Source organism: Dama dama, chromosome 23 (genome assembly GCF_033118175.1).
Source record: "Dama dama isolate Ldn47 chromosome 23, ASM3311817v1, whole genome shotgun sequence".
Lineage (NCBI taxonomy): Eukaryota > Metazoa > Chordata > Mammalia > Artiodactyla > Cervidae > Dama > Dama dama.
Genome location: NC_083703.1, coordinates 14046644 through 14062319, shown reverse-complemented (window position 1 = coordinate 14062319; position 15676 = coordinate 14046644). Strand labels below are relative to the sequence as shown.

Below are 15676 nucleotides of genomic sequence, written 5' to 3'. Positions count from 1 at the left end.
CGCTCGGAAACCCTGCCCAGCGCAGGTCTGTTATGCCTCTTGTTCACTCCCTCGGTCGCCGAGGGCCACGTTTTCCTCGGGCAGGATTCTTTTCCCGCCCTCCAAGAGCCTGCCCAGGCCAGGTGCCCTTTGCGGTCCCCCAGACCTGGGCATTGCCCCCCGGAGAGGCCGTGGCGGCCCTCGTTACCTGCGTCCTGCCAGTCTCAGCGGCAAGGCTGGTCCAAACATCCCTGATTGAATTTCCGACTCCTCTGGGCACGTTTCCCAGGAAAACCTTCCTCTGGCCCCCTCCCGCCACCCCTAAGGCCTCAGAAAATATTTGAATCTCCACAGAAAAGGCACAATTTAAGAGCCGGGTGGGGCGCAGTGGGCGGGGCCCGGGGCTCGGAGCGGACTGAATTTCTTTCCGCTGGCTACCAGCCTTCCGCGGATAAAGCGCAAGTTTGTGCATTTAGTCCCCGGGGGGATTGTAAACCGACGGAGCCGAAAGTGTCTAGTGAGTTGCGGAGTTTGCCCAGATTTCCTTGCAGATGGGTTTGCGAAGGCGCCTGTGATGGGAACTTTCTGCAGATCGTGTATGGAGGGAGCTAAAGGGAAAAAGCGAGGGGAGTGGGACGGGGAGGGGGCAGTGGGAGCGTGGAGTGTGTGTGTGTGAGTGTGTGGGGGGTGGCGATGTGCCCAGGAGCGGGGGCGTCCCAGCGGGGTAGGGGAGGGGCTGCAACGTCCCGCCGGCTAATTGGCTTAAGACGTGCTGCAAGCGCTTGGAAAAGGTCGTTGAAGGAGTTCGCTGCGCACACACACAAAATAATAATCTTAAAAAAGAGTGCCGGGCATGCGCACAGAGAGGATGCCATATTGGAATGAGGCTGTAGTGGGAGTCCGAGCCGCGGAGCGGGCGCGCGAGGGAGGCGGGCGGGGAGCGAGCGAGGCGCAGCGAGCGGGTGAGGCCGGCGTCCCCCGCCTCGGCGGCGCCCGGGCCTCTGTCCACGCCGCGGGGAGCGCGAACTTCACCAGGTAGGACCCCGCGCCGGCCGCTGTCCCCGCGCCCAGCCCGCTCCGCGAGGGGACCTCCGGCCCGCAGGTTGAGTGCGCCGGTCAGCTTCTCTTTTTCCAGCTCCGAGAAAAAGGGAAGCTGGCTTGGGCTTGGGGTGGGGGGCCGAAGGAGGGGGTGCAGTGGAAGAGAAGCGAAAGGGAAGGGCTGGAGGAGAAGGCGACAGCTCTGGAGCAGAGCCGCAAACTCCGCGCTGTGCTCCGCGTTGTCATTATTGCTCCCCCCTGTCCCCTTCCTCCAGGTCCCTCGGCTTCGCAAAGCCCGGCCTCACGGGAGTCTGTCCGTAGTTGAAAAGCGTACTCCTCCCCGGGTGCAGTGTCCCCTCCCGCCGCCCACCTTCCTCATTTGTGCGCTCATTTTGGCGACGCAGCCGCCCTTGTTACCCCGCGCTGGGGTCTCTTTCTTCCCTTTTTTTTTTTTTAGATGGTGTGTGTGTGTTCGGGGTGGCGGGGTGGTGGTGGCTGGGCGAGATGGTGGGGTGAGGACTGGAGAGCAGCCATCAAAAGGAATAAAAATCGTGGACATATTCGGAATCGCCCCCCCCCCCCCACCCCGAAACATTTGCCTGTGCAGCTGAAATGAAATTGTCAGTAGTAGTTTCGGAGCGTGCTCCGGCATGGATGATCTTTTTGTTCTTTTTTTCTTTCGCGTTAAAGTCACATCCTGTCCCTTGGGGCTTTCCTGTTGTCTACTCTCATATAACCTTCTTTCACAATTACTAATCTGATCTGGCTTTGGAGTTTATTATTTTCTAAAAAATGTGTGTGTTAGCAAAATCCGCAAAAAACAAAAACAAAAAACCCCCAAAAACTGCTGTACGAACTGCTAGATGTATTTGTGGATTTTTGATCCGGAGCGGCGGGAGACGATTAGCCGGAGAAGGGGAGCCTTAGCCGAGGGACTGTGGTTGATTTGTGGTGGCCAGACGCGCGCCCAGAGCCCGCTCCGTTCTCGTGTTTTCTTGGAAGCCGCGGCGGAGGAGTATTTAGAAGCCTTGCCAGTTTCAATATGGCGGGCTAAGGTGGCTTTTAAAAACTGAAAATAAAGGTTTTGAGGTGGGAAAAAACCCAACCGGAGTTGCCATCTCTTAGTTTCAGCTCTCTTTGGCTACTCTAGTAGCTGCTTTAGCGAATTAAAGGGGAAAAAAGAGAAGGAATGGGCTGCCCTAGTTTTTTCCGTGGTTAGAATCTGCGTGTGTCCAGTCCATTGCTAAAGGGGAGAGGGTGCTGCTGGCCCGCACCGGGGCATCGGAGCAGAACTGCTCTGCGTGCCTTTAAATCGGTGGGCATACCTGTGTGTGCACTTGGGTGGGAGTGTCCAAGAGATCCGCCCCAGATTCGTGTGTGCGTCTCCGAACCAGACCCTGCCCTGATTTGACGTGACAAACTGCTGACGCGTGGTGCAAAATGCAGGAGGGCAGAGGGAGTGATTTATTTCAGCTTTCTAGGAGACCAGTTCTCTTTCTGTCTCTGTACGCAGGATCCTGTGTGGGTAAAGCCGGGTAGGTGCGGCGGTGTGCCGCTTATTTAAAGGACTCAGTATCCAGGGTTTCGGGGGCAGTCAGGCTGCAGACGCCGGTGGGGTTGTGTGTGTGTGTATGCGTGTGTGCAGGGGCGCGCTGTACTTAGTGGAGGGCAGCGTGTAGTTTGCGCCGCGGCGGGGTAGAAAGTGCGAGTGGGGGGCGGCGGCGTCCGGGGCGTAGTGGGTGGGGTGGAGGGGGGGGTGTGAAAATACGTTGGCGGAAGGGCGGGGGCGTACGGCCCTGGCTGCAGAGCGTGGGGTGGAGCGGCGGAGTTGCTTTTGGAGTTGCGCTCTAGGGAAGGTGGGGGATGGGGAGAGCGTTCGCGGAAGAAAGTGCCCCTCGCCCTTGCTGGATCGGCGAGCCTTCCAGGCCATCGACCGGGGATGTCGCCTTGGGGTTGAAGAGGGCGGCGAGGTACCGGGGAGAGGCCGACTTCGGGGTCCTCGGAGGGTCAGAGAGTTTGAGGGCAGAGTCGGAGCTTGTAAGTGGAGCCCGAGGGTAAGCGAGCAAACGGAGTTTGCTTAGCTGGAAGCGGTTCCCGACAGGGGTCGCCAGTGGCCAGGATGCGGCCGCTTGTAAGCGGTGGTCGCGCAGCGCAGCCAGCAGGGTGGCCCGGGGGGATGGGGGCCACACGGCTTCCGCGCGCCGTCCCCGGGGCCAGGCTAGGGCAGGTCCGGGGAACTTTACCTGGGCCCGAGAACCTGATGGTGCGTCTGCCTAGTGTGCCAAGATTTTAAGTCTCAGGATTAAAAAGCGCTGGCTAGGTCTGCAGTTACCACAGTGACGTGGGCTGTGGGCATTCTCAGGGGCTTGGAGAAAGGATCGAGGGGGTCAACTGTCCTATTTGGACGGTCCCCGCGCCATCGCACAGTCTGCCCCTTGCGGCGTCCCCTGGGTAGGGTCTGGGGGCAAGCATCCCCCACATTGGGGACCTCGCGGCAGATTTTCCCTCCTACTGGGCAATGAGGCTGACCCTCAGGCCTAGAGGAGTTTTGCACCCGCGACCCCCCAGCTGAGCGCACGGCGTGGCGCGTCCCCGGCGCTCCGGTCCCGGGCGTCCCCTCGGCGACTGCTTCCTCGTGGGCTTCGTTCAAGGGGAAACCAGCCTAAAATGGCTCAGTGCTTGTAAACTGCAGTTTCAGCCGGGAACCCCTCCCCTCGTCCTCCTGACGTCGCTGCTGACAAGCGCACAATCCTCTCCAACGCCCCGAAACCTGCGATTTTGTACCGAGCTGTGCGGTGGAAGCCAGCATACAACCGATTACAAAGAACATTCCCCAGGATTCTCGCAGGGCCCAAGTTTCCCTTCTTGTGGGGAGGAGAGGGCAGAATGGAGACGAGGTAGGAGCACCGCCGACCCCCGTCTGGAACCTGGACTGGGGACTCTTGCGTGTGAAAAACCCGGGAGGTTCCCCGGGGCCGCGGAGGGCGACCTTGAGGAGCGATGGCCACTCACTGGGGCGCTCATCCTTGACTGCGTCCATGGTGTCCGGACGCTGGGAGGCCGTTTCCAAACTTCTGGAGACCTGCTTGCAGTTTCGCTTTCGTAATTTTCGGGATCTTTGTGTTTAGAGAGTTGGGTGGGATTCCGGGAAGAGCAGGACGCCCGGGGTTGGCCGCGCGGGTCCTCGTTCCTTTGGGCGCAGGAGTGAGGTTGCTCACCCACCCTTGGTGTCCTCTGTGTTGCTTCCCTGGACCCCGAGCTCCGGCTCCTCCAGGGTCCGGGACTCTAGGCCCTGCGCTCGCCCCTTGGCTCCTGAGAGTCCGGTCCCCGCGCAGCGTTTTGTCGGCTCCAGCGGCGCATTGGCAGCGGATCCGAACGCACTGGTGGGAAACTATCTCGGATGCCCGCAGACCGTGTCCGAATCCAGACCCATCGCCGCCGCCTTCTACCTTCCCTCACCCCTCCACCCTCGCACCCTTGCCAAGGGACCCGGGGGACCGATTGGCATGTCTGCACCAAGCAAATGGACCCAGCTTTCACCACATGAGAGAGAAAGCGAAAGCCGGCACAAATTCGGCCCCATTTCCTGGGGAGGCGGTTGGGGGTGGGGTGGGGGCGGGTAGAGGAGGGGAGCGGAGAGGCCCCGGTAGGCCCAAGGAATTGCTGGCTAGGCGCTCCTAGGAGGTAGGGGGTTTGCTACTTTTTCCCTGCAAAGCGTTACATTTGCACACACTCTGCTTTCTCCCTTCAATGAATAGGTACTGTTTCAGATGTTGGTCTTAGCTCATTGCTGGGACCCAGCCGCCGCCTGGAAGGTGGGGGGCATGGACAATACACCCATAGGCGTCAGTCCCCTACTCAAGCGCAGGAGACACTCCCTGGCCAGTTGAAACCGCAGCCCAGTGGCAGGGCTTTTCAGCAACGCTTAGGCTGGAGAACTCCACCAGTCAGTCTGTTTTGATGTGTGTTGTTCTAGAAGTGCTGGCAGAGACCTGCAGGGGTGACAAGAGTATTTCCCCTTTCCCATTGGGTTACCCACACGCTGAACCTCAAACAGGCCATGCTGATGGTACCCTGAATTTCTGTAGTGATGGGAGTAATTGATCACAGAGGGCTTTTCCTCTTAATGTTTTCTTGCAGAGATTATGGACTGATGATGAAGTTTTGTCAGCAGGGCTGACCACTCATCAGATTCCATTTTGTGCATTCTGACTGAGGTGGCAGTTTCCACCTTTCTCCCCAGAGGACTTGCGAAATCTAGGCAGAAATGCTGGGTGATGGAAACATTGCTCGGAGCAGTAAGTGAATGAGGCATCCCTGGAATTGATACAGGGTGCTTTGGGGATACAGGAAGCGCAGGCAGTGAAAATGTGGAGAACTTCAAAGTTAAAAGGGGTTCCTTTCTTTTTTTTAAAGTGATTTGAACAAAAATAGTCAATGTAGAATTTGAATCATTTCCAGTTCTAGTATTAGCTACCATTTCTCTTTCAGTATTTCACTTTCTGGGGAACTTTTGGAGTTCCTGTAACAGTGTGGAGGCCATAAAGAAGAACTTGTTAGATTCCCTTGGTGGTCCAGTGGTTCAGACTCTGCGCTTCCAAATGCAGGGGGCTATGGGTTCCATCCCTGGTTGGTGAACTAAGATCCCACACACCATGGGGCACAGCCAAAAATAAAATAAAAAATAATGAAGAACTTGTAAAAACTTCTTGCCCCCAAAGGAAATTAGGATCCATAGTTTAAGACATTTTTAGTATTATTTCCTGACTGTTCTTATATCGACATTTCCTTGGTGGCAACTTACTGTTCCCATTCTACAGGTAAGCAAAACTGGTTAGGGAAATCATCTCTGTGATGGCAGACCAATCTGTGCATTTGCAGTGGTGACCCATGACCTGACAGCTCTGTTTTGTGAGGAGGATTCCTGACAGAGGCCAGGAAAGAATCCGGAGGAGGCCTGGTTTCAGCGATGCTTCTGTCTCGCTCTGTGACCATGGACCAGTTACTGGTCGCCATCTTTCTGAGAATCAGCTTCCATAACTAAGATTAAGTACTTTAAACTAGAAACTCACTCAGACATCTCCATGGTTCTATTTGGGAAAAAAATAGGTGGTTCAACACGTCTCTGCAGACCTGCCCATGTGATTCATCTTTAAGACTCTAGTCTGGGAGGTAGAGTGGACATGTGACTGGTCATCATCACAGAGGATGTCTGTGAATGCAGATCCCTGTCCGGAAGTAAAGTTGTTGTTAAATGATACAAGTGCACATGGGGTCATGATTTCACTTGGGCTCTGGAAAAGGAGAGATGTAGAGAAAAACTGAGGCACACCACTGTAGCTTTCACATATAATTCAGTAATGGCAGGACCTGGGCCAGGTCAGCCTGCCTTTGACTACGTGCCATAGAGAAAACTTTGATTTGTGTTTGCTCTAATAATTCCTAGAATAGAAGGGACCATTCCAAATAGCCCTCTGTACCCCGCCCTCCCACACAAGGTGAGTGCTTAGAATTTATTTGATTATATTCATGATGTGTGTGTGTGTGTGTGTGTGTGGCGGGGGGAAGGGGGAGTAACTGCAGCCTCCACATAACTCAGCCAGTGAAGGAATCAGACCTGACCCTCTGTTTTCCACACCTACCCTTCAGGTTGGGCCACTGGGCAAGTCCTTCCTCTCCTCTCTTTGTAAGACTGAGAATGTCCTGCGACAGTTCACAGGAAACTTGATCTTGTTGGCTAAGCCAAGTGTTCTCTGTTTGGAGGTCAGTGTAAGCAAGATGTTTATAGACAGGGCAGTGTATTATACGAGGAGATACTCAGTTTGGAGCTTGCAGTCCCAACAGGGAATGAACTGTGCTGTGCTTCGTCACTCAGTTGTGTCCGACTCTTCGCGACCCCACGGACTGTAGCCCGCCAAGCGCCTCTGTCCATAGGGATTCTCCAGGCAAGAACACTGGAGTGGGTTGCCATGCCCTCCTCCAGGGGATCTTCCCGACCCAGGGATTGAGCCTAGGTCTCTCGCATTGCAGGCAGATTCTTTACTGTCTGGACCACGAGGGAAGCATTACCAAATAAAATTCTTAGCGTCTGGTTTTGTATGATCAGCCCAGTGATGTTCTGATTGAAAGGTACCACCCTTTACTCCCTATCTCGCTAGCCCGTAGAGAATTGTAGTTATAATTTTGGCTGTGCCACCTGGCATTCAGGATCTTAGTGCCCCTACCAGGACTTGAACCCCCACCCCCTGCAGTGGAATCTCAGAGTCTTAACCACTGGATCATCAGGGAAGTCCCTTGTAGAGAATTTTAAAAAGATGCTAATGCTTTGCTGGACATCAGCAGTTAGGGTCCTTCCTGTTACCAATGATACTCACTATTCAAAGTTTTACTCTCTTCTCCTGTAGGTTTCTATTCTTGTGATAAGATGGATGTCTTTGACATTGATTTAAATAAAGAATCCATTGTGCTTTTGGTTTCATTCTTTTTGATTTTCTTAAAAACCAGAGTGATGCATTTTGGTTGATTCCTTATATTTGGGGAACTCTCCAGTGTTGGGCAAATAGCACCAGTGGGGTTTAGAGCCACAGGGGCGGAGGACGGTGGGAAAATTTTTATCCTGTGTTTTTTTCCCCCTCCTGCAGTTTTATTGGCCCAAGGAAAGATGGTTTTTAAGCATACTTTCTCTTCAGTTGGGCAAGTTGTTGTTTTCCATTTTAGTCAAAACTGATAGGAATTCCATTATTTTAAGGTACAGTATGAATGTTTGAAATGCCAAGAGCAAGTTCCTACAAAGCCTCACGTGGAAGGTCATTTAAATAGACGCTTGTTTACTTGGCTGTGCTAAATCTGAGTTGCGGCATGCAGGCTCTAGTGCCCTGACCAGGGATTGAACTTGGACCCACTGCATTGAGAGCAAGGAGTCAGCCGCTGGACCACCAGGGAAGACCCTGCCATCATTTTAATAAAGGCTGGTGGTTCTGGAGCGTTTCATTTTTCTCTGCTCGCCTCTCCCTTGTCCCTAATAGTCCATAGTGCTGTTACTAAGAAACGGCCAACTCTGGGATCAAACCTACCAGCTCTGGTTTTCTGTATTCTTTGATGTTCTGCTTGGAGGCAGGAGAAAGACTCTGACTGGTGTAACAGAATGTTTGGAGCCTTGAGTCTTGGCCCTTACCGTTTATTGTCTTTACAACTTTAGCTTAAATATGCTTTCTTCTTCCCAGCCAGCTGCAGAATTCAGACGCCTTCTTCCCCTTTTCCTCCCTATGCTGTGAACTAGGGTGGCTCTGGGCAGTGTAGCAGATTGTACACGCTGAGCAGCCAGCTGGGCATTTGGGACCAGACCCATCTCTTGAAAGCTTTTGAATGAAAAGCTTTTGAATGAAAGCTTTTGGGATCCAGCGTAGACCATGGTGACTACTTCCTTTTTTGAGTCTCTGTTCCGTTTGAGAGGATTGTATATTGTTCTTTCCTACCACATCCACTCTTAACTAGGAAGGTTCAGGAAAATCCAGATCTTCTGAAATGCTTGAGTGGGTTGAGAGACTTTAGGAGACCTCTAGAATGGTCCCTGTGTTTTACAGATGAGAAGTGTTGCTTGTTGTGGTTAAAAAGGCGCAGAGTACATTCTGCTAAGTGATGGTTACACTGTAGGGTTAAACCAGCTCTTCGCAGGATTGGTTACATTTCCCAAGTTCTTTATAACTAAAGTAAATTAGGGTGTTTTTATTGACTTGGCAGTTGGATGGGGCCCAACTTATTATTGTCTTATTATTTATTCTCTTATTCCTCTGGAGCTTTGCTGGTGGCTTAGACGGTGAAGAATCTGCCTGCAGTGAAGAAGACCTGGGTTTGATCCCTGCAACGGGAAGACTTGTTATTCTCGTAAATTTCTTTTCTGCAGTTAGATCATAACCTCTCATGCCATTTGATTGGTGCCTAATTTTGTAGATTACACATATCTGTGGCTTAAAGTCAAAACCTGAAATGCTCTTCAAGGGGATCCCCAGAGCTCAGCAGCCTGGGATCACATCCTTCAGGAATGGGCTCGCAGAGTCCGAATCAGTTGAAGTACTGCCGCTGTGCATCTGTCCTTCTTGAAGTCATCCATTCAGAAAACCCCCTCAGAAAATGAGGCACTGATGATTACACGCTTACAGCGGGCTTCCCAGGTGGCGCTAGTGATAAAGAATCCTCCTGCCAATGCAGGAGAGTTAAGAGACGTGGCTTCAAGCCCTGGGTTGGGAAGATCCCCTGGAAGAGGGCATGGTAACCCGCTCCAGTTCTTGCCTGGAGAATCCCATAGACGGAGGAGCCTGGTGGGCTGCGGTCCATGGGGTTTCACAGAGCAGCGTCAGGGCGGTGCTCTAGTTCATTGTTCCTAATATTTGCAGATGACAGGGAAATCCTGTGTTTGCAGTTTGTCCAGGATCCTAGCACTGAGTGTCTGTTAGTTCTGAACCTAATGCTTTGATAAGAGCCCACAACCAAGCGCTTCTGTGTCAAGTATTGCTTGTCTATTGTATGCTGACATAAGGATGGTGTTCACCTTTGTGGCTTGGAAGTCAGTTTCTGGTGTGACAAGCCCCAGATAGCTACCTTGATGCAAAGACCAATTGTAAAGTTGATTTAATTGTGTCTTTCAAGGCCTGAACTATCTTGATAGGAAATAAGTAGAGAGTTGTACATAAATAATTCTAAGGGAAATAGTTAATAAATAAATGAATTTCCAGGATGGTGGCACAGCAAGTCTGCGATTTGATTGGGTTTTCTTTTCTCTCGAGCAAGTAACGTGGAGGGCTGTTACCTTTCTCAATTTGCCCACGCTCTTGCTCTTCGTGGTCTGATTTAGCTCTATCTGGAGTAATACACTTGCTGTTTGATGGGGGTGGGAGATTAAGAGGTGGCAGTTAAGACTGTGAATCAAAAGACACAGTTGGCTACACTCTGTGTGACAGACTCCAGGTTAGAGTGACGTAAGAGGAAAACAAATATTGTATATTAACACATGTATGTGAAATCTAGAAAAAGGACTGATGAAGCTATTTGTAGCGCAGGAATAGAGGTGCAGACGTCGAGAATGGACATGCAAATACTGGAGGTGGGGGAAGGAAAAGGTGGGATGAATTGAGAGAGGAGCATTGACATGTATATGCTCCTGTGTGTAAAATAGCCAGCTAGTGGGAAGCCACTCTAGCTCAGGGAGCTCCGTTTGGTGCTCTGGGATGACCCAGAGGGGTGGGATGGCGGGGGATGGGACAGACGCTCCAGAAGGAGGGGGGAGGGGGATATTTGTATACATATAGCTGATTCACTTTGTTGTATAGCAGAAAGTAATGCTACTTGTAAAACAGCTACCCCCAACTTAAAAACTTCTTTTTTAAAAAAAGACCCAGTTTGCTATCATGGGGCTCATTGGCCGCCACTGGGCTTGGTAGGTACTCCTTGCCCATCTCTTATCCTCTGCAGATCTAATTTCTTGGGACAGAGGTATGAATTGGGATGTGGGAAATTAGCCTTCTTATGCTGGGGCAGCTGTTTGTGTCAGATGTCAATCTGTTTAGAGTGAACTGGATGCAAACTGGTTGCAAAATGGGCAGGAGATTGAGGTCCTAATCAAGGTATAAACCCAACTCTGGAGCACATCTCGGATGGCAACATTTCATGAATCTTCTGTCCCAAGGGATCAGGTCATCTCCCTGGATGATGGAAGGAATTGGAAGGCCTGCCTCTTCTTGGAGAAATAGAGTGTTGGCCTGGAGAAACAGTGAGCATGGGGGAGATGGGCTTAGTCACGCATGGTTAGTAGAGTGATCTGGGTGACAGGATGGGTGTAAGCAGAAGGGAGCCTTCCTTGATAAGTGCCTGGATACTTAACACCTCTTTTCATCCTCAGAGCCATTTATAAACGTGGTTCTTGCAGATAACGCCCGTGATCCCAGGCTGGTGTTTGCACGTTGCTTCTTAGGAAGGTGGACGCAGTGATTGTTGCAGAGATGAGGTTTAATCACAGCCTTGTGCCTCCTGCAGAATGCTCTGAGATTTCCCATTTTGATGGAAATGTTTGGGAAGGTCTTGGCTCAGATGAGGTGTCCTGTGCTCATTAGGAAATTCCTGGAGTGTGAAATGAGGCCGTTTTCTCTGATTTAGATATGCTAGATCTCCACGGGCAGCCAGAGCCTGTCTGGAATTTCATAAGCTGTCCGTTTAGGCCTTCGCCTTTAATTTTCAACCTGGAGAAGAGTCTCTCTTTGGAGTCACATAAAAAACAGCTGCCAACCATTTCCCTGTTTCAGGATGACGAGCTTGAAATGGTAAGCATGTTAATCGGCAGTAAAATTGCCTGTTTCTTGAACTACTTTAAGCGGATCCCTTTGAAAGGGCTAGATAATTGGGTAACTTTAAAAGAGATGCAACATTTCTTTTATTGCTATTCTAATAATTCTCACTGGAGTGAGGCCTTTGGAGTGGTATATTTTTGAACTTTGCCTTTTGATGAATACAGGTAAGAATGATTTTTAATGCTAAGTTGCTCAGTCATGTCCGACAACTTGGGGCTTCATGGACTGTAACCCACCAGACTCCTCTGTCCATGGGATTTCCCAGGCAAGAATACTGGAGTAGATTGCCATTTCCTTCTCATTTTCTTGACCCAGAGATCAAACCCGTGTCTCCTGCATTGGCAGGTGGATTCTTTATCCACTGAACCATTGGGAAAGCTTCATTAATGGGCTTTCCTGATGGCTCAGTGGTAAAGAATCGGCCTGCCAATGCAGGAGACAAAGGTTTGATCTTTGGGTTGGGAAGATCCTCAGGAGTGGGAAATGGCAACCCACTGCCTGGGAAATTCCATGGACAGAGGAAGAAGCCTGGCGGGCTATAGTCTATGGGGTTGGAGAGAGTCAGACACAACTTAGTGACTGAACAGTAACAGCAAACCTAACTGAGAGTTTTTTTGGTGGTGGGGAGGTGGGGGTGGAGAAACCAGAGACAGCATTTGACATTTTTTTTTAAGAAGTTTATTATTTAGTTATTTTTGACTGTGCTGGGCCCTCATTGCTGTGCGAGGGCTTTTCCTCTAGTTGCAGCAAGCGGGGGCTGCTCTTGAGTTGCGGTGCTCGGGCTCCCCATGTGGCAGAGCACAGACCTCAGTATTTGTAGCACGTGGGCTCGGTAGCTGTGGCTCCTGGGCTCTAGAGCACAGGCTCAGTAGTTGTGGCGCACGGACTTAGTTGCTCCACAGCATGTGGTATCTTCCCGGATCAGGGATCGAACCTGTGTCTCCTGCATTGGCAGGCGGATGCTTCACCAGAGTCACTAGGGAAGCCCCTCCCCCCCATTTTGGGGCCTTATTGATAGGCTTTCAGATAAAAACAGCACACACCCTGAATTCTAGAGGACCACCCAGTCATCTTTATTACAAGTGTGTTTCTAAGGAGCAGGGTCCTTTTCGGGCTGTTTATTGGGATTGGCTGTGTATCAGGGGATGGCACCCCACTCTAGCACTCTTGCCTGGAAAATCTCATGGACGGAGGAGCCTGGTAGGCTACAGTCCATGGGGTTGTGAAGAGTCGGACATGACTGAGCGACTTCACTTTTCACTTTCATGCACTGGAGAAGGAAATGGCAACCCACTCCAGTGTTCTTGCCTGGAGAATCCCAGGGACAGCGGAGCCTGGTGGGCTGCCGTTTATGGGGTCGCACAGAGTCGGACACGACTGAAGCGACTTAGCAGCAGCAGCAGTGTATCAGGGGACCCTCAGATGGAGGGGTGGAAACCACGCAGCTGGTTTCTCTCTGCGGTAGTCATCTGTAGCTGACAGCAGAACCAGAAGGTCACTTTGGTGGAAAAGGCGGGCTGAACTCATTCACTCGGCAAACTTCTCACTGGCCAGAATGCAGTGGCATGACCACATCCAACTTTTGGGATGGTCCAGAAACGTTTATTTTGGGTAACCAGTTCCTCCTCCCTGCAGACAAAGCAGAAAGTGGAGATTTGGCGGGGGAGGGAGTCTCTGGTGCATACTCATTTCTCCCCGTGTGCAGGTTCTGGCACTTTCTGTCCACAGCAGTCTCTTGTGATGATCAGGTCGTGAGTCTGGGTTCCTAGGCGTGCAATACCATTGTCACCCCTATATAAACCTGCCTTAATGGCCCCAAGTTCAGTGATTGCTGAACTAAGTGGAGGATGTTTGAGTAGTAGTCATAGTTCCTATTCTGCTGACTCATAATTAAAGGAAAGTTGGTGCATGGAACCATAGCCTTGTTATGTGTAAGAATTAAATAGATGGTAAAGACAGGCTGTTAAAAACCCAACGGGATAGGAATGGATTATTAACTGCAGGGGATGGTCAGCTCAGAGCCTCACTTCACAAAACATTTGAACATAAACATATGGGAAATATGTTAAAAAACTAAATGTGAAACTTGAAATCCAGGGAAGTTAGACTTCTGGTATCTTACAGTTGGGGAGGACATGTTATGAATGTAATTTTTAAAAGACATGAAGTGAATCAATGGATCAGACTGAGTTGAAAAAGACAGCATGTTCCATACATGTATCAGAAGGTATCACTAAGGGGAGAATTGTCTCTAAGGGACAAGGTATCACTAAGGGAAAATGTCTGCAAGGGTTTTGTGGGATAAGTTACTCAGGGCTCTTAAAAATCCATTAAGAATACCAACAAAGTTAAAATGTGGGAAAGAGCTGAGGTGTCATGGGAGAATTGCAGATTACGATGCCCATAATAATGAAAAATAAAAATATCAAAATAATGGCCAGCAGTGGGAGAGGGATAGCAAATAAATAACCTATTCATATTATAATAAAAATCATACAATCATTTTAAGTCATGTTTTCAGAGGAGTTTAATGATGTGGGGGAAATGCTTTTTAGGTGATGTTAAATGGAAATGAATTAAAATTCTAAATTCTATATGAGAAAAACCCACAGAGAAGTATCTGGAGGAGACACTATAAATACAAAAGAGATTGTCCCTGGGTGTTAGAATTACAAGTGATTTTAATTTGTCCGTTTTTAATTTTATTTTGCAAGACTTCTGCAGAAAGTGGAAAGGTTACCTTTTATGGAAAGAAAAAAAGTAAACATCACAAAAAAGCAAATGGTGACATGTCATTTACCAAAATAAATAAATCTTGCAGCTGCCTGAGTAGACAAAGATGTGTTACTTGTCCTTACAGAACAGTGTGGATTTTTGGTATAAATGTTGTTACTCTTGATTTCTATTTCAAATGATGGGTCTGGTTCATTAAAATTGAACTTACTTTACAGTCGCTGATTACCTTTTTATAGCATGTAGTTAGACGCAGACAGAGTTGAATCAATAGGAATCTTAAAAACATGAGCCCTCCTTTAATAAAGGCATAGAAGCTACTGATATTTGACTAATTTACTAGTAGTTGGGTTCATAGACTTTTCCTGCAGAAAAACTGTGCCTGATTACATTTCTGAGGTGGAATGATTTTCTTTAATTTGTAGATGAATGAAAGAAGCCACAATCTTAGTGACATAACTTGGAGGCTAAGATTGCTTCTCTTTTGAAATTGTTTTGGTATAAAAACAGCACATTCACTAAAAACCTACTACTTTAAGAAGATTGCAGTGAAAGATTTTGGAATATTATGGAGAAACTGTTCAGTCTGCTTTTGAAGTTCTTTAGGTTTTAAGATTGCTATGCTTTTTAAACTAGTTTGCTGTATATTAAAACTACTAAGAGAGGCAAGAATTGGTGCTGATTTAGGGCATATTCCAAACTCAAATACCATAAACTTCTGCTTACCTAGGCAGTGGTCTGGGTGTTCAGTATGGCAGCTGCTAATCACATACGGCTTTTAAATAGATTTGCACGCGTGCTCAGTTGCTCAGTCACGTCCGACTCTTTGTGACCCCAAGCCTGCCAGGCTTGTCTGTCCATGAGATTCTCCAGGCAAGAATACTGGAGTGGGTTGCCATTTTCTTCTCCAGATTTAAATAGGTATACAAAGGAATATTACTCAGCCATTAAAAAGAATGAAAACTTGCCATTTGAGCAACATGGATGCACCTGGAAGGTATTATGCGTAGGGAAATATGTCAGACAGAGGAAGACAAATACTGTATGTTATCACATATGTGGACTCTAAAAAATATAACAAAGGAATATAATAAAACAGAAGTGGACTCACAGACACAGAGAACAAACTAGTGGTTTTCAGTGGGGAGAGGGGATTGGGGAGGGGCAGAGGGAGGGACTTAAGAGACACAAAATACTAGGTAGTAATTTCTCAGTTTTTTTCTTTATCAGGTGATGCCCTACCACTCAGCATGTTCTTGTTTTCTACCTGTTTCCATTTAGTCTCTGTTTCCATTTCTGTCTGTCCATCTATCTGGCATGCAGCTGCCCGAATGATTTTTCTGAAACAAACCCGATCATTTTGCTTCCTAGAAGGAAGCCCTGCAGTCCCCAGTGCTGCCTGCAGAGTGAAGTGCAAGGATCGGGTCCCTCCTTTGGCAAACCAGCCCTGACTGGCTGACTCTTAGTAATGATAGCACCTGGGTATTTCACCGGCTGTGAAGTACACAAACCGGATGGGTGTAGGATTCTGTGAGAACCGGCTGTAATTTTGCCTGTTTTCCCAGCAATTCTATCAGAATGGAAGT

At 49.3% G+C, this 15676-nt stretch overlaps 1 protein-coding gene across 3 annotated transcripts in view; it reads left to right on the top strand.

The window, feature by feature from the left end:
• The first annotated feature begins 444 nt into the window (after window positions 1–444).
• SFMBT2 (Scm like with four mbt domains 2) overlaps window positions 445–15676 on the top strand; it is a 174301-nt gene continuing 159069 nt past the window's right edge. The window contains exon 1 of one of the 3 annotated variants that reach the window (XM_061126033.1): window positions 445–575. The gene's annotated coding sequence lies outside the window, so the exon portion shown is untranslated. Of the gene's footprint in view, window positions 576–909; window positions 1015–2916; window positions 3055–15676 lie in introns of those variants that run through there. The other 2 variants (XM_061126032.1, XM_061126034.1) reach the window with 2 other exon arrangements.